General features: G+C 39.1%; 1 protein-coding gene and 1 pseudogene across 1 annotated transcript in view; one reads left to right on the top strand and one right to left on the bottom strand.

The window, feature by feature from the left end:
- The window catches only part of LOC111325904 (uncharacterized), a 217,500-nt gene that overhangs the window by 128,095 nt on the left and 63,349 nt on the right, over positions 1 to 26,056 (top strand). The gene's annotated exons all lie outside the window — the stretch shown is intronic.
- On the bottom strand, positions 14,856 to 24,626 carry LOC148742665 (52 kDa repressor of the inhibitor of the protein kinase-like; annotated as a pseudogene).

The raw sequence follows: 26,056 nt of genomic DNA on the forward strand, positions 1-26,056 counted from the left end.
GACTTGTCCAATAATCAGTTAAAGAACTTACCCCTGGGAGTTTTCGATAGGAATACATTGCTCAGAGAACTGTAAGTAGCGACCGACAAAATCTTTATTTACTGCTGTAACATCCCTGTGTGTAATGAGAGGGACTGAGGCAGTCTCAGGCAGAATTCCACTACTTCCAAATGAAAAATATAAAGTCGGTGGAGGAAAAAAATAAACGGCGACCAATCAAACACCGCCGGTCTAATTATACATCCCCGCCACCATGCCCCCCAGTCCCTCCTCACAAACCCTATTACCCACCAAACGAGGACGAGAACCTGACCTTCTGGAGAGAAAGTCTGCTCCATAAACGTTCACAGTACGAACTCTATGCAATAGGCTAGAGCCTGGATTGTTGAATCCCGATGGTGAACCCTTTCACTGCCAAGATCTCATTACTAACTCTCCTTACTGTCTGCCATACAATTCTTATCGTGTAAGTTTGGAGAATTTGATATTGGATCAACTCCAAATCCCCTTGTTGATATTTTTCTGTATTCTCAACACTTGTCTGCTTGATATTGTATTGATATTGTAAGCCGAGAAATTCTGTCTTGGTCACTCATGGGAGTGAAAGGGTTCAATTTTCCTGATAACAATCCACTTTATGTCAACAAAGCTCCCACTTATTTCAGCTTTCATCAGGGGACAGAAATCCATCAAAAAAACAATCGGATTTCTCGTTTGGTGTGTAAAAGCATATCAAAAAGGTGATTTTTACGGAGTTTTGAAGTTTCTAGAGCCAAGTTTTACTTAACATAGAATATCCGGAAGCGATCACTTATTGTAACCATACACTGGACATGACTATCACTAGAAATGATAACTATTCCTTCTGAGAGGTATATGTCGACCGCGATCCGGGGATCTCAGAAAATATATGATAGAGCGCACGGCATGTTATCACGATTTACAACTTAAGCGAAACAGTACGTACTTGAACTCTACAAAGAACCCGATGAAAACACTTGCTCTACGACACGGAGCATCGACGGCTTTCTTGACCTTATTGACAATGTTTACTTGGAACGAATACCAAGTAATTGCTTTTTAGAGTAGATGGAAATTAACTCAAATCGACGACCTTGTTATGAATTTCATAAGTTACTTCAATACATGTTGACAGTCCGATTTGTAAAAGCGAAAAAAAAGTGAACAGATTCAGTTGTATTAGAATAATCTTTAGTTCTTTAATTCTAGTCAACTCCTTTCCCATCTTGATCGCTATATCAGAGATAATTTAGTTCGGGTGCAGTACGAATATAACCTGACTGTGACATCCACTGCCGTGTTAGATCGGGCTTCAAAGTTCAGAGTATGCCCTTTAATTACATCTGTGCAAGTGTTTCTCAAACTTTTAGCGATCGCCATTTATTTAGCAACAAATCCGGATGGAAGAGATTTGAGGTTATAGACAAGAGAATCCAAACCGCCGGCAACTCCATAGTCTCCTTCGCAGCCGTTGTTTGTGAGCGTTTGTAAACAGTTTGAAATTGTACAGAGAGGTCACCCATGAATCATTCAGGGAGTAACTACAAAGTAACGTACTACAACAGGCTTGTCGTCTGATCGTCCCCGTAAACACCTCTAAAATTCGGCTTATCGCTTTTTTGTAATTTCTGCTATCTTTCATTGAATGGTGAGGAAACCAATCACAGTGGCGAAAATTAAAGATTCAGAATTGCTAACAACTTAGACTGACAAATACAAATCATCAGTTACTAGAGTGCAAAGAGATAAAAAAGACATATCTAAAAGGGAAAAGGAGACCAGTGGAGGAATCTAATGTAATTCAAGCGTAGTTAGAGGAGGATATGGATGATGCAAAAAAATTGCATGAAGGTTGCAGCTTACTTTGGCGGGTATTCTCAATGATACGGGAGTGTAGAGATTTTAAAGGTTTCTACGTTTTATCAAACGAGTAAAATGCAAAAGTCGTTGAAAGCTCGCGAAAAAAAGACTGATTCCCTTGCATTTCACTCTACATCTTATTACACATCATTTTTCACGCATGAGCAGCGAGCGAAATTTATTAAAATGAGGCCTACAATTTGGCGAACGATTACGGTGCCCCACCTTTTTAAATGTCATTATTTTGATACGGACTGTGTCTCCCCTGACTTTAAAAAAAATAGCAAAAGCATATGGCCACTTAAGAAGCAATTTGATGAAACGGAAGAAATCTAGAAAATAAAAGTTAAAAAAGTTAGAAGTTATTAGAGAGTTTTTGGGGTGCAATTACTGAAGCAAAAAGGCTCATATTTGACTGAGTTTTCCCACTTTAACTTTGCCATTTAAAGACGTCCTAAAGTGAGAATATTTAGGGTAAAAAAAGTACAAGTTCTAGATTTTATCACAGTCCACGAACATTACCCGCACAATTACGATGCCCTAGTTAATTTTAGATACAAATATTTTTATCCTTTAATTTCATTACCGACTATGCTGTTGATAGCCTAAATCTTATTCCTTTCTCACAATTTTTGATAGCGATAAGTGAGGGGTTCTGTCTGCAACCCTCCCCCCTCCCCCTCTGCAAAGTGCACTGTGCCATTACTTTTCGCTAATGACATTGCCTCAATTGCCTTCATCAGTTAGTATGCGTTTGTGTCGGGGAAAAGATGCTTGAAGTCGGTTTTTCCAGCCACAACGCTTATAATATCAAGATAGTACCTGACAATAAGACCACTTGGTTAGTTAGTACACTTTGAACTGCACAGTCGTAAGATGGTCTCAATGGGGTTCAGCCGTCAGCTATTAAACGGCCTAAAATTGAACTGTGAACCGTCAAAAATGATTAATTTCACTGCTAACCGTCCTTAAAGCAATAATATGGATATATCAACAAAGTTGAAATGGTAAATTAACCACCGTAATGATTACAAAAGCTGACGTTTCGAGCGTTAGCCCTTCGTCGGAGCGAATAGAGGAATTGTGGGTTGTGTGTGCTTTTAAAGGCAGAAAATGGAGCTACGTTATTGGTGGGAGCAATTAAAGCAGCTCAATTTTAATCGCCTAGCAGTTCGAAAGTCTTTTGGAGCCCTATGTCAGAGGCTTGCAACGACCAGTTCTAAGACTCGAGGAATCTTTAGACTGGTAGGCCTGAGATGGTACAAGCTCGCATAATGAGCCTTCTTTAAATATGCAAATATGTTTACGTTGTGTACTGGACTAAATATAAGGATTTGTATGAGAATGAACAGTCCTACTCTTAACCTAAAAATCTGAACTAGCTTTGAATAAAAACAAACTTACCTCGCTTAAGTGATTGCTCCTTTGCAGTGTTTGAGTATTCATGGCTGGTTTAGAGCCGTTTACCTTAGCTTCATATGAATGGTATTGAGGGAACAAAAAGGGAAGAAAAACCTCGATCAGTTTTAAGCGATACAAGACACGGCCAATACCTATCGGAGAAAACCAATAACTCATCGTAAGGTTTTCCCACAAATCATTGCGGATTTCGTGTCAAGTTCTTGATTACCGAATAAGTGGGAAAACTGAAAAGTACCGCACAGTAGCCAGCAACATCTTGACTTGAAGCTACCAAAAGTGACGTCCAGAAACGGAGAGAGCGAGATTAATGGCTTGTATGAATACCAGTTCGTAGAACTGAAAGCTCACATTATAACCTGGTTACAGTATAATTATGGTCTTTTTACAGTCCTTTATTTTTTTTTTATCTGTTCATTTTGTCAAGCGAGTAATTGGGATTGAGCGGGTAATTGGATTCGATAATCTCCCCGCGGTGCTAATTTCGTTCGCACTATCTGAATATACCAGTATAACACCAAAAAATTATAATAATATAATACCAAAAAAATTAGGTCTGCCAGGTTCTGACTTTGAGTAGTTTGTTCGAGAACATCTTTCCCTTACACATCGCTTTCAACAAAACGCTTTAAAAGTAAATGGTAAAGCTGATAGAATTTAAAATCCAAAGAAATAAGCTTTCAAATATTCAGTTTGAGGTGATTCTCCATTATCGCGTTGCGCATCCTGTACTGCTCATAAAAATAACGTAATCAGGAAAATTAGTGCGCGCATTCCAGGAACACGGTTTTGTTTTTCAATGAATGAGCCAGCAAAAGAGGTGCAATGGTCTTAAGCTCATAATTAAACTAGCACTGTGGCCTATCTTTTTTATCGCATAACTCAAGTGTACAAACTATCCCCTTTAAACTGGCGAAATGAAAAACGAAAATTCATGGAAAGGAGAAAAAGATATAGCTAAAAACGTGCACGGAGCCCGTTACTCGATGATGCAAACTATGACTGAGAATGACGACTCGAGGAACGTTTTGGGTTGATGTCGTTTAAAATTTCGTGATTTTTCCACATAACATATATCAAATTGTTTCATTCGTTTGAGAATTTCACCTATTAAATTTTCTTTCAAGTGTTACTTTAAAAACCCTTGCTTGTAGCTACTGCAAAATGTATTGTACGTAGACCGATGAAATGGCGCACGTGATTAGTGACAGTAGAAAGATAAATGGAGTAAGATTGGCCCATCATATCTCTTAAACAAATACGGTGGCCAATCTTTTTTATGTTGTATATTTCAAAACAGACATTCGTAGGGAACATTTAAGGAAAGTTAAAAAAAAATTATTCGATAACTTTCTTTTCTGAGGAATCACCTTGGCGCGTGCAGTCCCTTAAATGCAAAACTGAATCACCTACCTGTTAACGCATGTCCAAAGAAACTGCAAGATTCATTCAGCAGTTGATGGACAGAAAAACCATATGAGGCTTTTTTGATAGTCCGGTTACCGAAGAAAATATATTTTTATTTCAGCGAATTGAATATTTGCCCATGTTCATCGCATAAGAATAAAAGGGGAAGTGCTTGGAATGTCAAAATAGTTTGACGCATTTTGGCGCGTTCGTAGACAGTTAACATTGAGGCAGGTTTGTTACAAATCATTCAAAGGTACATACCCAATGAACTCAACGTAGGGGAATCCAAGCAGAAATAAAGCTTGAATTTTCGGCTCCTAACGTTTTCCATGCTTTTAACACCTTATCAACAAGGATACCAACTCAGTCATGCTGCTGATCAGTGAGGCAAAAGCTTCTGACCCCCAAAGGGTCTACAGAAAAACAGTCGTTTGGGTCAAATAGAAAATTTCAGTGGAGAACGTGAGGTCTAAGAGAAATAATTCTAAGAATATAACGGCGAAACAGAAACAAAGCGCTAGTCTATAAAAGAGGAGAGACGTGGCGGAAACCATCGACGAACCTTGCAACCGTAATCGGTCTAGCGGCAATCCCAAACAGAAAGTGGTGGCGTTTATGGATTCACTCGAGTTTCATGTTTTGATTAACGGTTTCTACTCTCTTTCTGACGAAATCATATCGTGTAATTACGGCGGACTCTTTAAATTAAAATTAACAGATGCTACTAGCTTAGCCTTCAAAAAACAAAAAACCTCTTTAACTTCCACGTTAATATAATGTGATAATCATTGTAATCGGAGTCCCTAGACAAGGTTTATTGTTTCTACAAGAAAATAGACCATGAAGTTCAAAACAAAATGAAGAAATGAAAAATGATAATCTCTTTCACCAGCAACTTTTCATCAATTTTCTCCATGAATATCGCTCTCAGTTATTTGTTTCTGTGGAAACAGTGATGGCTGGCCATATTCGATACATTTAGCTCTGATCACTATAATCATATCGACATCTTCCGTCCAACTCAAATGCGTTCAGGCTACTCCAAATCTTAGACTACAAGCATTCCTTTTTTTCAATGAAATCTGTCGCTCTAGTCAAAAGAAAAATAAGGAAAACAATCGACATTTGAGCACTGCACGCAACTCTGGGAGTGAGGCGCACGTAAAGTTGGAACTACAGACTAAGCCAATAGGTTTAACCTGTGCTCACTACGCACAAATATGATTGGCTACAGCCGGAAATCGATTAAGAACCGGTGATGCATGTCAACTTCCTTTAACACTGAATAGTAATTCGTGTTACAATGAATATATGAGGTTCATATATTTTGAACTGCAGTTGTAGATACGTATGATGCCCGATCCTCGCAGTAGAGAGCGCTATTTATGCAAAAGCGAAAATCAGACCTGAAAAATAACTTTTTTTTTCAGGTCTGATTTTTGCAATTGCATAAATAGCGCTCTCTACTGCGAGGATCGGGCATCATAAGTAATTCGTGTGTTCATAACAATATACCAGAGAACATTGGAAAGTAAGCATTACACGCAGGAAACGGTATGCTGTTCGTAACGATCTTTTCCCGCGCGTCGCAAAAAATGTTTGCGAACAATTGCTCGTGTATTTGTCATAGGACAATATCTATTATTCGAAGCTCACAATATTCCTCCAGCTTCGCCGGCCTTCTGAAAAACTGTTCGCATCTTGGAACAGATAATGTTTGCGGACAAATATCTGTGTATATTTCTTGCTAAAAGGAGGCTATTTTTATCTATTTACCTCGACAACCTGGTAAGATAAACATCCAATGCTAATGAAGTCTCCTTGCTCTGTCTACTCTGGAGTTGTGTACTCGAAAATTAAAGTGCTTAAACAAGGCCATATGAGGGCCTGTTCACATAAAGGTGGGGACCCCAGGTGAGTTAGCCCGCCTAGCCGTGGTCGAAGAATAGCCCGCATTTACATGCAACCTTACAGCCCCGGGTGCTGGGGTGAAGTTTCTCGAGGTTGTTGTCACGCTCGCAGCTAGGGAGTTTAAGCATAGACGTCCCAGGCTCACTTCTCGAGAAACTATCGGACACGTATATATTTATTCATGAAAGCATCACACGTCCTTTTACGCAGTGTTAGGTTACGCGAGGAAGCATTGACAATTGAAACCCATCATAAGGTATAGTGTGGAAAACGAAATATGGTCGATTTACAAGGTTAAATATTCCGAAATGTAAACATTTAACACTAAATAGATAAAGCCTTCTCACTCCCCTTTGGAAATTGCATTCTCTGAAGACATTGACGAGAGCTGGGCTTTATGGAAGGATTTGTTTTTCTCACCTGTAGATCAATGTATACCCACTAAGTCAGTAAAAGATACTAACCCGCCTTCCTGGATAGACAGTGAAGTTCGCCATCACATTCGTAAGAAACATGGGGCTATGAAACATCATCGCCTATATAAGTTGGACAATAAAAAAATTAAACTGCACTCCTTCAGTCAACAGTTAAGTACCTGGTTGGAAGAAAACGTCGCCTATATTTGGAGAAAATTGAAGGCGCATTTTCAGAGAATCCAAAATTATTTTGGAGTTATCATAAAGCCGTCCTGCACCACCGTGCAAAATCAAATTCGGTGATAACCTACAACGACATAGAGGCTACAACCCCAGCTAAAAAGGTGGTTCTTTTCAATTCTTATTTTTCATCTGTCTTTACTCTTCCGAGTCCCGTTGTAAACAACGATATATTGCTAATTTTTTAGCCACTTTGGACACCTCTAAATCGTACGGCTCTGACGACATTCCTGTACGCCTTTTAAAAGAATACAGCAATCAAATCGCACCTAGTCTTTGCGCACTTTTTAATCTCTCCTTCCGAACTACTCGCATACCGTCTGAATGGAAAAAAGCTAATGTCACACCGGTACATAAAAAAGGACTCTATGGAACCGGCTGAAAATCATAGACCTATTTCCTTGCTATGTACTCTGAGGAAAGTCCTGGAACGCTGTGGCTGCGTTTAACTCTACGATCATACTAAACAATTCATCAGTTCTCTCCAGCTCGGCTTTTTGCGAAATCGCTCTAGCATCACACAGCTGTTATCTGTTCTTAAGAACATTGGTCATAACCTGGACAAAAATATGCAAACAGATGTTATCAACCTGGACTTTGCCAAACCTTTGGATTCCGTCGATCACTCAGTTTTGCTTCAAAAGCTCAAACAACATGGTGTGGAAGGCAGCACGCTTGCCTGGTTTTCAGATTACGTAAGTGAAAGATTTCAAACTAAGGGTCATTTTGGATGATGTTGCCTCGCAATGGGCCTCAGTTACATTGGTAGTCCTCAGGGCAGCCTACTTGGCCCAGTTCTATTTGTCTTCCATAGGGTAAGCACCCCGCATGGGTCTGAGTTTCCCGTTCGTGCCCATCCCTTCTGGGCTTTATTTCGTTGTGTCTGTATATTTTCATTTTTTGATCTTGCCAATTAAAGCTTGGCATACATACCTTCCTTGTGTGTCGAGTGTGGTTTGTGTCGATATCTGCCCGTCTTGGGCTTGCCTTGCCATCCCTCTTGTTTCTGTTATACTCCGTCTTATCAAACATCATTTATTTCCCCATAAGATTTTTGGAAATAGCTTTATGCGTTAACCGTTCCTGACGATACGACGTCTTCACTTCGGCAAAACATAGGATGCTGTGTTTAGAGTTCAAAGAAAACATATGACGAGTTCATAAGCAAAAATGGCGTCTCTCCGCGTTCTGTTGTACTACGTTGCTCTCGCCTCCTTTGCAACTTTCTAGATCAAGAGGCAGGCACTCCATAGCCTCAGTTTGCTTTATCAAGGACAAGAAATAAGTGACACACGAGAAACTTTCATTTATTCTTCCCTTTGGGCTTTTCGCCAGAGAAATTAAATTCGAACTCGCATAACGAGGGAATTAGTCTGTCAAATACTGCTATTGCTGTGCGGTGATATTGAGACCTGTCCTGGTCCCGCTACAGGATGTGGCTCTTGGATGAAATCTGTAAGAAATAATCAAAGCCGAATATCACGCCCATTATGCCTTAAACATTTGAACCTTAGATGTTTAGGCTCTGCTAATGAGATATCCTGTTACTTTTGTGCTCGCCGCAACGGAACAGACCAAGAAAGCGAACAAGAACAATTACAAACCACGAAAGACTTTGAGCATTTTGAACATTATGCCATTCCCGAACTAAGGGAATTGCTGTCAAAAAAGGCCAAAAAATACTACCTAAAAGTATTAGAGGCTTGCTGGGAAAGAAACCGAGAATATATCATCTATTGGATGCTTTCAAAAACATTGAAATTTTTTCTGTTCGCGAAACGCACTTTTCCACTAATGATGAGGCTCAGGCACAGATTGATGGTTTCACGTTTTTTGGTAAATCTAGGGCATCGGGTCAAGGTGGAGGTGTAGGGGCTTATATCTCATCCTCTGTGCCCTTTTACAGATGACGGATCTTGAGCAAGAAGACATTGAGTGTATATGGCTTGAGATTTGATTCCCCAAAAGCAAAAGCTTTCTTATTGGAATTATCTATCGCCCTCCAGAATCGGAAAAACATCTCATCCCGCATTTTAATTGCAAATTTGAATTAATGCTATCATCTTTGTCTTTGGAGAACAAAGAATGCTTACTAACAGGTGACATCAATTGTAATTATCTGGTGGATTCGGATCACAAAGAACTGAAATCATTTCTGGCATTTTTTGGTTTGAGGCAGCTTATTACAACTCCCACGAGGACTGCAGAAAAATCTCAGACGTTAATTGATGTTCTCTGTAGCAATGAGCCACATAACATCTACTTTACGAAAACAATCCTAGCTGGTTTAAGCGATCACGAACTGATCGGTTGTGCACGCAAAGTCTATAATGCTAAATTTAAACCCAGGGTTATTACATGTCGAAATTATTTAAACCATAACCCTCAGCTATTCTGGGATGATTTAAGATCCAGACTTTCAGAATATTTTCTCCTACTTGGTCCCTTTTTAAGAACATTCTTAAAGGATGCATCGACAAACATGCGCCTCTCATAGCAAAAAATTTGAACGGAAGGTTGCGTTCATGGCTAACCTCCTTGCCAAAAGAGATATCGCTTTGAGGGAAAATAAAAATTTCTCAGGAAAGCTCGCAGAACAAATCGTAAGGTCGACTGGTCCTCTTATAAGCGACAACGCAACAGAATGTTTGGTTTAATCAAGACCTTCAAGAATAGATACCATCGCGACTTTTAAACAGCAATGCGGATTCACCAGAAAAGTTCTGGTCTGCGATTAAGAAATTGTACCCCATGAAATCACAATCAGAGACAGGATCAGCAGTCCTTGTAAATGGAGTGAGGACGACAGGTGAGAAACTCACTGCTTACACTTTCTGCAGCTATTTTCACAAATGTGGGCGGATTTCTAGAGAAAAGTTCCGTCTTACCTCACGACTTTATTCGGGGTCATCCTGCACAACAGAATCACCTTCAACCAGCGAATACAGAACTTGTGTTCTCAGCAGTTAATAAATCAGAAATTTACAGAGAACTAAAAAGTCTGAAAGGAAGAAAATCCACAGGCCTAGATAACTTTCCTCCTGGTTTGCTGAAAGATGCTGCCCTTGTGATAGCAAAACCGCTAACTTTCATTATAAACTTAACCGGTAACTTTCATGGTTATCAACTTATCTCTTAAGTCTGGAATTGTTCTTACGAAGTGGAAAGAGGCCAAAGTTTTACCACTCTTTAAATCTGGCTCGTCAACAGAGGTTGATAATTATCGAACAATATCGATTCTTCCCATACCGTCGAAGATCTTGGAGAAAGTGGTATACAAACAACTGATGTTCCATCTTGAAAGTAATAACCATCTTTCAGATTATCCGTTTGGCTTCCGTTGCAAACGCTCTACTGAGCTGCCTATTACATACTTTACAGACCTAGTAAGAAAAGAAGCTGACAATGGCAAGATGTCATGATCAGAAGCAGTTTTTATAGACCTAGGCCTGTTCAAAGCATCTGACACCATTAAGCACTCTGGTGTTCTCTGCAAACTTCCCTTTTATGAGATTTGTGACACTGAGCTCAAATGGTTTACGGACTATTTATATTTTGGAGGGCAAAGCGTTCAATGTAATGGCGTTCTTTCAGAACCCAACCCCGTTTTTACAGGCGTTACACAAGGGCCATCCTTGGTCCAATGTTGTTCATTATCCATTTTAACGATGCAAATAAGCCTCTTCAGTCATCTAGAATTAACGTGTACCACAAGAATGAACTGATTGTTAGTCTCGACAAGGGAAAGACAGAGTCCATGACTTTCGGAACTGCGAAAAGTTTAAATCGTCTACAGGGGAGACAGCTAAACCTGATGATTAATGAGCTACATATAAATAGCACAACAAGTTACAGATATTTTGATATTCATTTAGATCCTTTAGTAAATTTTGAAACGCACTTCAGCAAAACTTGCAAGAAAGCGGCTGGAAGAGTAAATTTACTGCGGAAAATTCGTTCTTCCATCACCTGTGCTGCAGCTTAAAGTATTTAGAGGGCCATGATCATGCCCGCTTTTACTTACTGTAATTTAGCCACTCTTAGCTACTTAAATACGCACAAGCGGCAAATTGTAACATCGAACGTCGAAGCCTGAACAGCAGAACATGAAAGAAATCATGGCAACCAAGATAGCTCCTGGACGCTGCAATTGATTAATTCTTTACCAATCATTCATTTTCCATGGCTGAGAGCATGTGAGAGGACTGTGCCTGTTGACTACTCAGTGGCAGCATAAATTCTTTTAAATCTGTATGCCTCGTTCCGCGCGGCACCAAAAACCTTTTGAGGTAAAGTTTGTAAGCCCTTAGCAAATCTTTAATTATCAAGAACAAGAACTCTGAAGGCTCAAAACAGAAATAATTTTCGTAAAGATTCAATAGAAAAATGGAAAATGATTATGATGAAATCCCTGTTCCATTTGCTGTAGCATGTGGATACTGAGTTGTTTAAAATCTTGACTTTGTGATAGTTTTCGTGCTAGTCTTTCAAAGCCATTATTTTAACTGGGTTTTTACATGTGGTAATACCGTTGCCAAGCTGCGATTTATACTGGCATTACTCCGCACCGGCGAGAATACTGGTGATTAGCCGATTACTCGCATGAGATTCTCGCCCATCCCCCATTGATTGTTCGTTAAATATTCGTGGTTTCTGAGTTTTTCTTTTTCTGCTTTGGAATGCACATAAGTCTGCAGAAATATCAAAAAATACCCAGTTCTCGTATTCTTTGGAGCGACCAATGAAAACTTTATGGAGAAATACAGCGTCACCTCATAGCTATAGCTTACATGTTTAACAGCAAATGATCGGTGTTAAGATATTTTCATGTAAGTCAACCGATTCTTACATGTTAGAAATGACATAGCAGACTAAAGCAATGTATCGTCAGGATTCTGGATTGCTTAGATTTCCTTCAAAGAAGCCGTACGGCAATCGGGTGTATATCTGAATGATATACACCCGATTTGAGGTATATGTATGTTGTTAGGTCGAGTAGTCCACTACGAGAGTGGATCATTTTCTTTCAAAGGAAGAACGCCATGAGTAGCGATAACTCTCTTCGGGATATTGCTGATAAGATAAAATTCGTTCAAAGCCATTTACTTTCCACTCGTCTGAAGCTTTTGTAGTTGAGAAAATTAGATGTAAAAAACATCGCCAAAATATGCAAAATATGCTTTTCTTATAAATTGCCCCTATGAAAAATAGAGGCCGGCCCGCAGAAAAATATCCATCTATAGCAACTAGGATATTATAACCAACTAAGTGATTAGTTTCAGTAAAGGAACCGGAATACCTTTGGAGAAATTCAGCTAAACGTTTTCCGTGTTCCACCCCACAGCAAAAATAATCCAAACTGTACCAAGTAAATAATCAATTAGTGCGAATCCATCAGGTTTGAGGCAAAGTTTAAGTCCGATGCCTTCTCTGAAGTCAACTTTTCAATGTGTGCCGGAGTTGATGTGTTAGAGTTCAGTCATTGCGTGGTTCAAAACGTGAAGAATTGTTACAATTCTCGGTACTAGCTGCAGGCGTTTAGACTTCGGAGGAACCTTTACTTCTCTAATAGCATCGTTGACCTCAGCTACAAATTGGTCAGTGTTCTCTCTTAGAATTTGCTGCGCTTCTTCGTTGAAGATGAATCGCGTTTAGAAGTTGAGTAAGTTTTGATAATGGTGGTAAGAGTCACAGCCATCCTAAATGCTCTCAACTCCATTAGGTGCCTTTGAGTTCCAATCAGAATTTATCCTTGTGTGCCTGATGAAATGACAGCCACTCATTCCATCACCACAATCATTTGGCATATTTAAACTCCATAAGAGGCTTAGTAATACCCAAAGAACACTGATGAATCTGGAACCATTTTTCATCCTGTTCCTCAGTCAAACTCCCCTTGTTCATCGTAAACAAGCCACAGGTGTTGAAAATAACTTTCAGGTGAAGTTCTTCGCCATTTCCAGCTGAGATAGCAAGTCCTGTAAGGAACTGACTGGCATGACTTGATTCTAACCACTGTATGTGCTCTTCGATTTTTGAAATTCACCTCCACTGTAAATTAAAGGAAATGAGCTATCATTTTCTGCTTTAACGCTCAATAAAATTTTAACGCTCATTAAAATTTTGTCAGGGACATAAGTATGAACCTAACGTCTCCCCAGGAGCTGTTGGGACTTTTTATAAGTTTATGCCGGGCGATATCTTTTAGCTTTTCCCAAGTCATTTGATATAATTCTGTCCAAAGAAGTGACATGCACTACACAAGTGGTAGATTTTCGTTAAAAAGCCGACTCTGTTGGCGGTGGAATCACTTCGTTCCCATTATCATCTTGGGTCTCTTGGTCCTATGCCAGCCGACGTGGTATGACTTTACAATCAGTTCTCTAACGGCATTGCTCGCCCTTTTACCTTCTTTTTTTTTAATTTTTTTTTTTTTAACAATCTCCGCCCTTTTTCGCTTCCGCGATATACTTTATTCAAATTTGACTGTTTCTCCCTCACTTCGGAAAAATCAATCCAGCTTCGAACGAAGTATTCTCTCTTGGAACATTACCATCCTGGCCTGAAAAAGTAACATTATAGAATCTCAAATAAACTCTGGGATGTCGGGAGCCACGGAAAATTGGAACAAACAACTATGTTCTTTGGTTTCGCAACTGAGAGGATTTATATCAAAACAAAGCACGCATTTCAAATCGGCAGGGTGTTTGGTTGTTCGAAGATCTGTCAGGAATATCGTTCAGACATTTGGAAACCCTGGACTCGGTAGAAGAAAAGGCAAAGAACACTCATATCATGATCAGATGCGTATGGTGACAACATGGCGGCAAAGTCATTCTAAATACAAAAAATATATATTTAAAGGACACGACTCCCAGTATCGATCAAATGAATGGAATGGCGAAGTAAAGATGAAATAAGTAGAAACATGTGTATGGGCTGGAAGTAAAGGTAACACTGCGCCAAAGAGAACAAAAGGTGTACAAAAACAAACAGATTTTCTTATCTCTTTACTAGGACTTTGGACTGCGAAAAGACCCTAAGAACCTAAACGGCCCAGTGTGCATTGCAAAGAAAAGCATGAATTAATTTATAAAAGATAAAAGTAAGCATAGGAAAAATATGGTCACGATTATTATTTTAGGGTAGTTGGTACCGAAAAGAGAGAGGTGTGATAATTCGAGAGTCTCCAGCAGAGTGTTAACGGTTTTTCCCGGACTTTTGTCTGGGATCTCGATTTGCTTATTCCGTTTACACTTGTATTACACCACACAAAAGCCGGAACTAAATTCGTCAATTTCCCAAGACATTGAGAAATAAGAGTCGCCATGAGGCGATTTAAAAGAGAAGTAACTCTGTTGCAAGTCTAAGGGAGAAATCGAGGACAGAAGATTTTGATAAGGCGAAAAAGTCGGACCTTACTCTTGATTTTCGTAGAGCAGTTTTGGACTTCCTTTCAACCAATCGTTTTCCACGGTAAGGTCGCGAGATGATTTTTTCTGTGAATTTACAGGCCCGTAAGCTGGTTTATTCCTTGGTGGGTTCTTCCTCGCTGAAAACGGACCTTTAATGTTAAACTTAACGTTTTTGCAAAAGATTTTCCAGTTGAAGTCAACAGGGGTGTAGCCGAGTATAACAGTCTACTACAGTGTCCAGGTCCACAGGGGTAGCGTAGTGAATGTGCAAAAGCGCAAGATGGGACAAGCGATCTTTTCCCATCGATGCACGCGTGTAGTTATTCAGTCGTCGCAACGTGCTTGCGCTTCGTTCGCATTCGCACGATGTGACTGGAATTGTGCGGGAAATTTGGAGAAGAATGCTAATATTTGGAAAGAGGGCAGCATCACAATCTTTGATTGCCACAGCAGGTGAAGCTGGCCATAATTGCGGTTCCATTGCTAAGTATCGACTTCTCCATCGAGTAAGTTCCATTTCGAGCAACTCAGGGGACGGGAGATCATCAGTGTAAGTGTTAACAGCTGCATTGAGGTTGACATTTCTTGAACAGAAAACACTTGGAACGAGGCCAAGTAGTGATATGGCAAATTTTGCCGAAGGCTAAAACTGCTCTTCGATTCACATGATAATGTGATCAAGTAAAGGAATTGCCACGTTTCTTTGGTGATTCAAAGGCTTCTTATTATAAAATTATCGTCTATTCTTTCCTTTCCACAGTCGTCACATTTGCAGGAATAGTGTCACGTTTTCACAACTAAGGTTTCAGTAATATTTTTTCTACGTGCGAGATATGTTTTAAGCCGGTCAAATTATTTGTGAGTAGGCCACTAGGTGGACCTTTCCAGGCAGTGGGGGTGGGGGGGGGGGTCGCCTGAGTCCCCCGAGTCCCCCGAGCCCCCTCAGCCTACGGGACTGATTTAAATAACATCTTTGTCACTTGACTCGCCAGAGAGTTCAATGTTGCTTTTCATTGGTTGCCGGCCTGACCGCATCGACACGCGCTTTTAAAAATGAGGTGTAAGAACTGTGTATTTCTTAAGAGTGTAGATTTTCGTGAGGGGTCGAAGGTCCAGGGTAAAATTTGCAGGGCTCAAAAATGTCAGCCATCTATCTCATTTTATTCTTTACTCATTTAATTCATTTTCTTTTTATCATTACTTATTTTTCCTCTTGCGCAGAGAGGTTTATAAATTTGTGGAGATTCGCACCTAGATCGCGCAAACGAACCTCGGGTTATTTCTGGGAGCCGTTTCAGTTATAAAAAAATACTTTTTGGCGATGACTTTCGACGGCAGAAGTGTTTTAAAAGGAAAGGCAGTTACGCACAAAAGCGTGTAGGGCTTTAACGAAATCGAATTAATTTCTTCTGTCCAACTTAGAATAAGAATATTGGAAAAGCCTCACATCCTTTTTTAGCCTTTCATCTGCTGAGTGCTACAGTCCAGTCCGTTTGGATGTCCGAGATAACGCGAGGGCTGGTAATTCAGTCAACCAAACACCGTCAGTTTTGTCCTTAAAGGCTTGCATGTGCTTACCAGAACAAAACCTATGAAAATTTTTGTTATTTTCACAATGTACACGTTATAAGCGCTAGCTTTACATTGATATGTAGTTTTTCATGATTCTCAGAATAAGTCACGTCATAAGCGCTAGCTTTGCATTGATATGTAGTTTGTCATGATTTCTTTTAAAGAAGCACGAGTGGGACGATTTTTTTAATCCAGCGAAAAAATCTAGTTGATTCTCAGAATAAGTCCGTCTTGACTGTTTCAGTTTTGGAGTGGTAAAGGCTGTTTTTCTCATTTTCCCAAAAACATGTGTCAATTGATTTACTTAGGAGATGATATACACCTAGTGTGGGCGATTCTTTCATAGGCTAGACGAAGGAAACATTCTAAAGAGGGAAAGGATAGTATGTTACCCCGACAGTTCCCAGTGACGATAAGCCATTCAACATTTTCTGATTATGCGTTTAGGCGAATATTACCGGCTGAGAATGGCTTTTAAAAAAGTGCAGACAATCGGAGGCCTGAAGGCTGACTTCTCGCTACTGGTTTTTGAATCCAAAGATTCCCCTACATGTAAGAGTGTTTATAACGGGCAGTAAAAATGATGAGATCTGAAAAGCCTTCAAGTCATTTGAAAGTTACCGGTGAGCTGCGCCTTTGATGTTTGGCGTCAAAATCTTTCTTTGTTGAGAGTTTAATTTGGGAAATGTGAACATTGTTTGTGTCGTAGTTGAATAGAAAGTGTCCTTGATTAGAGATCAAATTCAAATCGGTCATAAAACCATTGGATCCGCCCCTGGAAAACATTACTTTAACTCGACAAAGAACCCGATGGAAACACTTGTAATGCTACAAGGAAAAAAAAAGGTCAATTCAGATCAGCTGTATTCGAATAATCTCTAGTTATTTCAGTCAAGTGAATTCCTTTCCCATCTTGATCCTTATCTCAGAAAGAATTTAGTTTGGGTGCCGCATGAATATAACCTGACAGTGACATGCACTAAAATGCTAGAGTGGGTTCTAAGGATCAGAGTATGCCATTTTATCAGATATTTAGCGAAAGTCATTTCTTCAGCAGCACATTTGGACGGAAGCGATTTCATTAGTGGAGATTCAAACCGCCGTAACTCCATTGTCCCTCATAATACGCTGACGCCTGGTTTTTAAATTGTGGCTGATTGACACCCATCCTTACCAAATTATTAGGTAGAGTCTCTTGTTTTCTTAGATCAGCAATCCTGCAAAGAAAGTCTTGCTGATTCTTGGAATTTGTCCGTCACGACTGTTTTGGCTTTGGAGACCAGCTAAGGGCTGAGCTAATTTTAAAAATAAGATAGTACTGTATCCCACAATTTAAAAAATAAGATAGTATCCCATAATGTAAAAAATAATATTGTATCCCATAGTTTAAAAAAATAAGATAGTATCCCAGAGACACTCGTCACCCTCCAATGGGTGACGGCATGATTAGCACCCAGTGTGGGTGATTCTCTTACCTGCTTGACGAAGAAAACATTCTAATTATAAGGAGCGAGAAGATGGTGTGTCTCCCAATAATTTTCGATGAAATAATACATTTAACTTTTTCAGAGTATGCGTGCGGGCGAAAATTGCAATACCGAGAATGACTTTAGACTGAGTATATTAGAAATATTTGGAGGCTAACTTTCCAGTCCTAAGATCCAAAGTGTCCTCGAGATCCAGAACTGTTTGTGACGAGCAGTAAAAATAGTGAGATCTGAAATACCTTACTTGAAACCGTTTGATGGTCACCGATAGGCTTAGATAAATTTTACTGGCATATTTTTGGGAATAATGATCAACACACTTCTGGCATGAATACTATCATTCTTGAGCGTAATAATATGAAAAGCGTTTCCATTACTTTTACTGAAAAACACGTTTTTGGGGTTCTTTTCAGAAAATACGTTTTAAATGACGTTTCTCAGTACTACTTTTCTCACACTTTTTAGACTAGGTTACCTTATTAAAAGCCTGGCTGCTGCCTCACGTATTCAATAACAGATAAATACGTGTAGGCTAAGAATTTGGTCGAATAAAATGACAGTTTTTTGTAAGAAGTAACTGTAAGCCGCTTTGAACACCCTTGTTACAACTACCTACCGGTGGCTTCAGGCATGATGCTACATTTTGAGGGGTGGCGTTGAAAAATATGATGCTCAGAGTTTCAAATATAATATATCTGGCCTTAATCACTGATTGGCTGCTTTTTTGCGGTTGGCGTTAAAATCGTTCTTCTTTGAAAGGTTAAGTTTTCTGACGTTTGACCTCTGACTTGAACCCCATTTCGACTCTCTATGGCGGAACAGCTGAATATGCCTGTTTCGTTGCGTGTGATCAGGGAGCTTTCGTGAACGGCTGTGACTTTTATTTCTGTGGAACGAATCGTATTTCCAAGTTACTTTAGAGGCTCTTTTATTACTATTTCACGCTAGACACTGCTGTATTTTCTTTACTAACTATCATTGAGCAGAATGCGCATTGTCAAAATGCACCATTTTTTAGCGCAATTTCGACTAAACATCTTCAAACTGAAATAGATAGAGGTTCTCTTTAGCCAGTTTTCAAAATTAAATTCTCGTCAAAATTGCTCACCCAAGGCACCCAAGGCTACGGTTTCTAGAAAATCAACGGTGTGGATTTAAAAAAAAAACAGTGCGTGAGAAAATATGGGTCAAAAAACCTTGTGAAATATTTTCACTTCCTCAGCATGCAGTTACATTAAGAGTACTGCGGCTTAGTCAATCTTATTGTTAACTTGATTTGTGTATTAGCTTCCTTCCATGTTGTGGGGAGATTAAATAGGTTTCGGGTGCTTTAATCATTACGTGGATCGGTTTAATTGGTCTAATTAACTTGGTCAGAAAAGTTTCTCTTTTACTACATATAATCGTTAATTAATATCATTTAATCTTGCGCCTCAGCTCAATGTGCACTCTACTGTTTTGTCTGTCGATTTCTGTCATCCCGATCCGTCCTTGGTCTTTCCACTAGAATCATCACACTTGTATCAAAGTTGTTTCACCATTTTATGACTAGAAGGGAAATAATTTTAAACCTCTTTCATCATATCAATATTTCTTAAGTTACCTTAGCAAAGCAATAGATTTGAGAACTCAATCACTAAGTACAGTATAATATTGGCTCCAAACATGCAGCATCATAAGCTCATGATTATTCGACCATCATTCAGGTAATCATTGTCAAACTCGCTCAGATCTGTATACTAAGAAAGAGAACTTTTTTCAATATATTGATTTAATTAATTCATGATCTTTCAACAAGAGGTCTATCAAGAGGTCTTCTCACATAATTGATTTCTACTCAATTTGCCCATTTGTTGACTGTCCATTTACAATGTCATAAAATTTTCACTTTCTAAAAATAAAATTTTGTTCGGAACCTCATTTTCGACGGTTTCGTGGAGAGGTATAAGACGGATCACCTCCCATAATGTTCAAGTCCTTTGGCAGACAAAAAAAGAGAGGGGTCGAAAGCATCTCCCTTAACTTTTTCGCGTATACCTCAACACCAATCTTTTGAAACTGTTCACTGATTCTATATACCTCACTTTGGAAAAATTGGGGAAACTGTTGTGGGCCACACGCATGTACAAAGTCAAGAGAAGGTCTCTTGACAGGATACATATATCTGTAGTTTTGTCAGATTTTGATGAAAATGGCCAGAATCAGTTCGTCGAAACATTTACTTTTGTCTAACTTTAATGCAGATTCTCTCGGGAACCAATTGAAATATTGAAAAAGACTCACATCCTTTTTTAGCCTTTCATCAGCTGAGTAATACAGTTTAGTTTGTTTGGATGTCCGCGGTAACGCGAAGGCTGGTAATTCAATTAAACAAACACCGTCAGTTTTGTCTTTAAAGGCTTGCACGTGTCAACCAAAACAAGACCTCTCAAAACTTAGCCAGTTAACATTTTCTGATTACGCTTTTAGTTGAATATTGTAATACCGAGAATGAATCTTTAAAAAGTGAATATGATCGGAAACATAGAGACTGGCTTTTCAGTCTTTAGATCCAGCGATTCTTCGAGATGCGATCGTGAGATTTCAGACCGTTACGCAATACTGTTAAAAATTTCCTTAAAACTCTTTTATTAAAATCTTTAATTAAAGATTTTAAGTTGACCTTATTCAGTAACGTATTATACGAGGATTCATAATCTTGTAAAAGAAACCTTAAAATCCGCTTGTTTTAGGCCTCTTTACCAGAATTGTGGGTGCCAGAAAAGTGCAACACAGAGGAGCAGTAATAAAAATGTGGCAGGATGAAGGCCTTATACAGCTTTAATAGAGTGTCTCTGGCGATGAGTTTTCGAAATCTTTGCATAACTTTAAATTGAATGTTGATCTTTTCACATAGAGTGGATACATGTTTGTCGAAAGAGAGCGTGTTATCAATATTCATACCAAAAATGTCTAGAGAATTTTTAGTTGGGAAAGAGAAATTGTGATCAGTTTTCCCAAAATAAGCGCTTGGTGTTTAGTTACGTTAACTTTCATAGCGTTATTTTTGTACCATTGACTTGCCTTAGCTACTTCACTACAAATACATTTTCCCAATATAACTGGATCAGTGTTTGAGTAGTACACTTGGTGGTCCTCAGCATATACATTCAGCTTGGCTTGCGTAACATGATGAAACAGATCGTTAATGAAGACATTAAAGAGCTTTAGTCCAAGGGCACCCCCCTGAGGAACACCTTGTTGAAGTCTTAAATGTAATAACTTTCCTAAATGTAATAAAGTCCTAAATGTAATAACACTTGGTCCTAAATGTAATAAAGTCCTAAGTGTGATAACATTTGGTCCTAAATTTAATAAGCCTCCAATGCATTAGTTTAACTGTGCTTGTGCATCCACATTGAGATGTTAAAGTGGCAACTGTTGCACCAGAGAATCCTCTAACCAAAATTCATGGCATATTGTGGGCTCTCTCGCCGATTTTAAGCAGGGTCTTTTTTTTTTTTTGGCTTGAGATGTACACCAAGAAGCATTGGCTACAAACCTTCATACGTACTGATGTGTATGCTTTTGGCATCAAATTGACAGATCCTAAAACAATAGAACTCTGACCAATGCGGCCATCTTCACCGAACAGGTTTCGGCAAGTAATTTTTCACGGAAAAAGTGCGTTTTCTCTTTAGTAATAACGGATAACGGAAAATAGTATCTTTGTTTCACGCATCGCGACTGGCATATAATTCACAGTTCACGCCTTTAACATTTTACAATCACGAATCACGGCAATTAAAAACAGCCAATCACGTGTCCTTGAAAACCCCCACATTTACATTTAGACATGGAGACGTGACGGACGAGACGAAACTATTTGTTATGTCTGACCATTAACTAATGCCGATTTAAAAGACATGAAAACTGAAAACTCAACCTTGGGATCCTAAAGAAATTTATGAGAAGACAAATCCGAATTTGCGGAAGCATTGTGGCAGTTGTAAACGAACGATGTAGTTAATTTAATATTACCACTAGTGCTGTTTACCCATTCAAACTAGGAACAATCTAGGACGTGTGAAAGAACTGAAGCGGAAACTGTTTCCAAACAGAATTTACATAGATTTCAACATTGCCTATGTTCAGGGATACAACCCGTTAATCGACGGCAGATAAAGGCGTATTCTTTGCATTTTCTTCTCAATACATAGGACACTTTATTTTAATTTCTTGTTAGCGTTTTCTAAAATATACCACAAGCTGTGGTGGACATTATGTTGGAAGAAATCGAAAGTGGTGACGCAGAAATATTGGCAGCTGAGGGCTTTTGAAAAGTCCCGCAGTATATGTACTTTCCTTAGTCTTAAAACTCATTAATTAAATGGTCTTAAATGCAACCCTTTGCCTGTACTTTAAGTTAGACTTCGAGAGTTATTTCTTAGGCTGTGCGAAAAGGTTGGAAAATGTTCTTGTTTTCCGCGATGAGCCATCGTCTTGGTATTTGGTGAAGGTATTTGCTTCCTCTTTTCTGTTGTGACAGTGTTTAAAAAGGGACTAACAAGGGACATCGATCAGAAAGCGACAACATGTAGCGATCTTTCTTGTTCTGTCAAGAAAGATGCATCTAAATGGTGGTTAGTCTTGTTGTATGTCCACCTTGAAACTAAAGTTTCTTGGCGGCGCAAAATGAGACTGATTAGCGTAATGATTTATACATCGGAAATGCGCCAGTACATCACGGAGTTCATCCTGAAACTTATTCTCAGGGTTAGGGAGGCGACTGAGGTTGCGCTCCGACCGAGTCCTTTTATTGTTTTTGAGAAAGAGTAAATGTAGCGTGATGCGCCTTAAGAAGGGAAATTTCCCTTTTGAATTAAGACAATTCATCCTAGCGGTACTACACAATTCGCGCCGGATACTCTGAAATATGACCTCGAGAACAAACAGACAGAGATTCAAAGAAACAAGTTACTTTAAAACCTTTCAATCTTATCACGGGTTTAAAAATGAGCCGTTTACAAAGCAAAAGTTTATTTGAAAAGTAAAGACCAAACGTTTTCGACACTGGGTCACCATCGGGGTAAATGAGCACCGTCCGCTAAATTAGTGTTCCTGATGTTTTGAACGGATTTTTTCGAGGGTAGGGAAGGTATTCTTCTTCAGATAAACAGTATCAGTTGAAATTATGTATTCTATTGATTGTGTATGATAATTTCGGCATGAGAAAATTACCCAAAATTGAAAGAAACGACGGTAAATGACTTCGAGTTGAGGTAGATTTTATCCTTAAAGCAAAAAGATTTCGCTCTGATAAGAATCAAGAATGGCTTTTTTATTTTGAGAATCGAGAAAGAGAGCCAGCTGTGTTTTGTAGCACAATAAACCCAAGAGGGTCGTTTAAACTTTTTCTTTGTTTTGACTGTCTAGCCCTTCTACTGCTTTCTGCGACTTCGTCGCAGACATTGTCCAAAAGTTACGATCAACCACACAAGCGAGTAAGTCACTGTGCTTTAGAAGCGCAGAGGCGGATTGATAGTTAAGCTTAAACAGTAGGATAAGGTATTTGAATAAGTTTTGTGTTTGAAAATTAAAGTCTCTAGTTTTTCTTTTCCCTTCTTTTAATTCCTTTTGGAGACTTCTTAAATTTTCTTGTATTTATTTGGCAACACTCGGTTGATTCTTGATGTTTCCGTTGAAAATTTTGCGCGGGGAATTTGTGTCCAGCTGTTTCCTTTTTTTTCTTTAAATCAATTAGTACACCATTTAAAAACGGCTCACACGATTAGTTTTACTCACATCTCAGAGAGAGCAAAAGCACAAATTTGTGCGTGAGTTTTTGGGGATCGGTACATCATTAACAACCTTTGACATAGATAACCCTTTTGAATGAGCTGGTCAGCAGCTTTTTTTCATTTACACCTGTTAAATGTGAGTCACTGAGTATATAATTTCACATAACCACGAAAATATTCGACAATTTGAAAACAACAACTTTCTGGAGAGCCGGTCAGGATCCGAATTAGGAAACAAAATGTGCATGCTAGCAAGGTCTGGTCTAAAAACTAAAGACAAAAAATTCATATCCAAGCCCGAAAATTGTCCGACCTACAAATTTGCAGACTTACTTGTCCAAGTTCTTAATTTGGTTTATGACTTGTACCTCCATCACTGATCACACAAGTATACCGTTATCACATTTTTCCAAAATCTAATGTACTTAGGAGTCTGAGCCAGTGATATGTGGAGGTATTGGTTAGCTTACTCTCTGTTTTGCCAGCTGTCATTAGAAGCTGTCAGTATATATAACGGTCTCCAGCCAATGCTACTCGACTTGCAACTACGAAGTAAAAAGATACTGGTTGACATCAGCGAGCCTGCAATGTGACATGAATACTGGTCAGAGGATTTTTCGGTGCAACAGCTGTCACTTTAACACCTCAATGTGGATGTCCGCTATAACACCAACGCATTAGCGCAGTCGGACGATTGCATTAGAGGCTTATTACATTTAGGACCAAATGTAATTACGTTTAGGACTTGATTACATTTAGAAAAGTTACTACATTTAGGACTTCAACACACCTCGGCCTATGCTCTGCCACCTGGAGTACAATTCTTACTCTCTGCTGTCTTCCAGTTAGATAATCTTTTAGAAGCTCGCAGCCTTTCTCACCAACACCGTAAGCCTTGAGTTTTGCCAACAATAGGTCGCGCTCTATAAGATCAAACGCTTTGGAAAGATCCATGGACACCACACCAACCAATTCCCACCAATCGCGCATGCTCCTCCAATCCTCTGTCAGACGTAACAGGGCAGTCTCACAACTATAGAACTTTCTATAAGAACTGATGAAATCAGATAAGATGGCGCGATAAAACTCTTTCATTTGTACCATCAACAGCCTTTCTTATACATTGTTGACAACTGTAAGGACTGTAACGGGCCTATAGTTGGTCTTGTTGAATTCATCGCCTTTTTTAAACAAGGATGTTACCTGACCTTTTTTCCACTCGCTCGGATACACACCGTGGTCAATGGACGAGTTCAAAATGCTTGCAATAGGTTTAGATAACACAGCCGCTGAATCCTTCACAAGCCTAGGTGTCATCATGTCATGGCCACACGATTTGCGACAATTGATTTCCAATAGCAGGCTTTCGATCTGTATTTGATTAGTGTGCTGGAACTAGAAACTTGCGTTGCTATTACGTTGTAGTATTGCTATAATACTTGGATGGTTTACAAAATTCTTACCGTACTCCTCTTCGCTCGCCGCCCTCACACTCTCCGTGATCTTAATAAAATGTTGATTCAAAAGCTCGGCAATTTCACACTTATCACTTATGACCTGATTGTTTTCTTCAAGAATAATGTCATCAGCCTGTTTTGTTTTTGTATCAAGGAAAGGACGATACGTGTTCCAGAACTCCCTTGGGCTGTCCGGCTCCGTCGATCAGAGCACATTACACTGAATGTGTCTGTTTCGTTGAGTGTGATTAGGGAAATTTTTGTGAACGGCTGTGACCTTTCTTTCTGTGGAACGAGTCTTTTTGTCGTGTTGCTTTGGAGGCACTTCTATCATTTCACGCCAAACATTGCTGTATTTTCTTTACTGGCCATAAACTTTGCATAAAAATGACGAACATTTAACTCATAAAACCTGTTCCGGTGTCCACGACATGATGTGGTATTTTTGATGATCTAGACTCTGAGTTCCAGGCAAGCAGGTATTTAAAATGAATTCTGTCCTACCGCAATTTTCTTTTAAGAGTTTGGAAAGCATTCTCTTAAGCTTTGTCATATTTTTTTCATCATATTCACAATATGCATCTCACGCTGTTTGCCGTTTTAAGACACTTTTCCGCGCTTAGGAAATGAAAATCAAACATTGGAGCTCGTTTTTACAACGATCAGCCTCAAGTCTGGAATCATCAGTCTCGTCGAAAACTGCAATAATTAATTCCTCGTGCGTTGTTATCAGTGCCATGTGTTATTGACAAGTCAACGTTCCACATTTATGACAGCATTGACTTAGCGTGAATTATAGAAACTACCTTGTTTTTGGCTAAGATTTTTGTCATGAAATCAATTAAAGGCAGTTGGAAATTATACCCTTGCTCACCATAGAGTCTCCTGTAGCTCAGTGCTTAGAGCATCCGCCTGGATCACGGAGGGTCGTGGGTTTAAATCCCATCTGGAAACTCGATTCTTCTCTTATATTAAAAATTGGAAATTATAAAAGTTTATCTCTATATGTGGCAGTCCATAATGTATTCACGTCTGCCCTAATGTACCTAAAAAAATAGAAATTTCACA

Source organism: Stylophora pistillata, chromosome 1 (genome assembly GCF_964205215.1).
Source record: "Stylophora pistillata chromosome 1, jaStyPist1.2, whole genome shotgun sequence".
Taxonomy (NCBI): Eukaryota; Metazoa; Cnidaria; class Anthozoa; order Scleractinia; family Pocilloporidae; genus Stylophora; species Stylophora pistillata.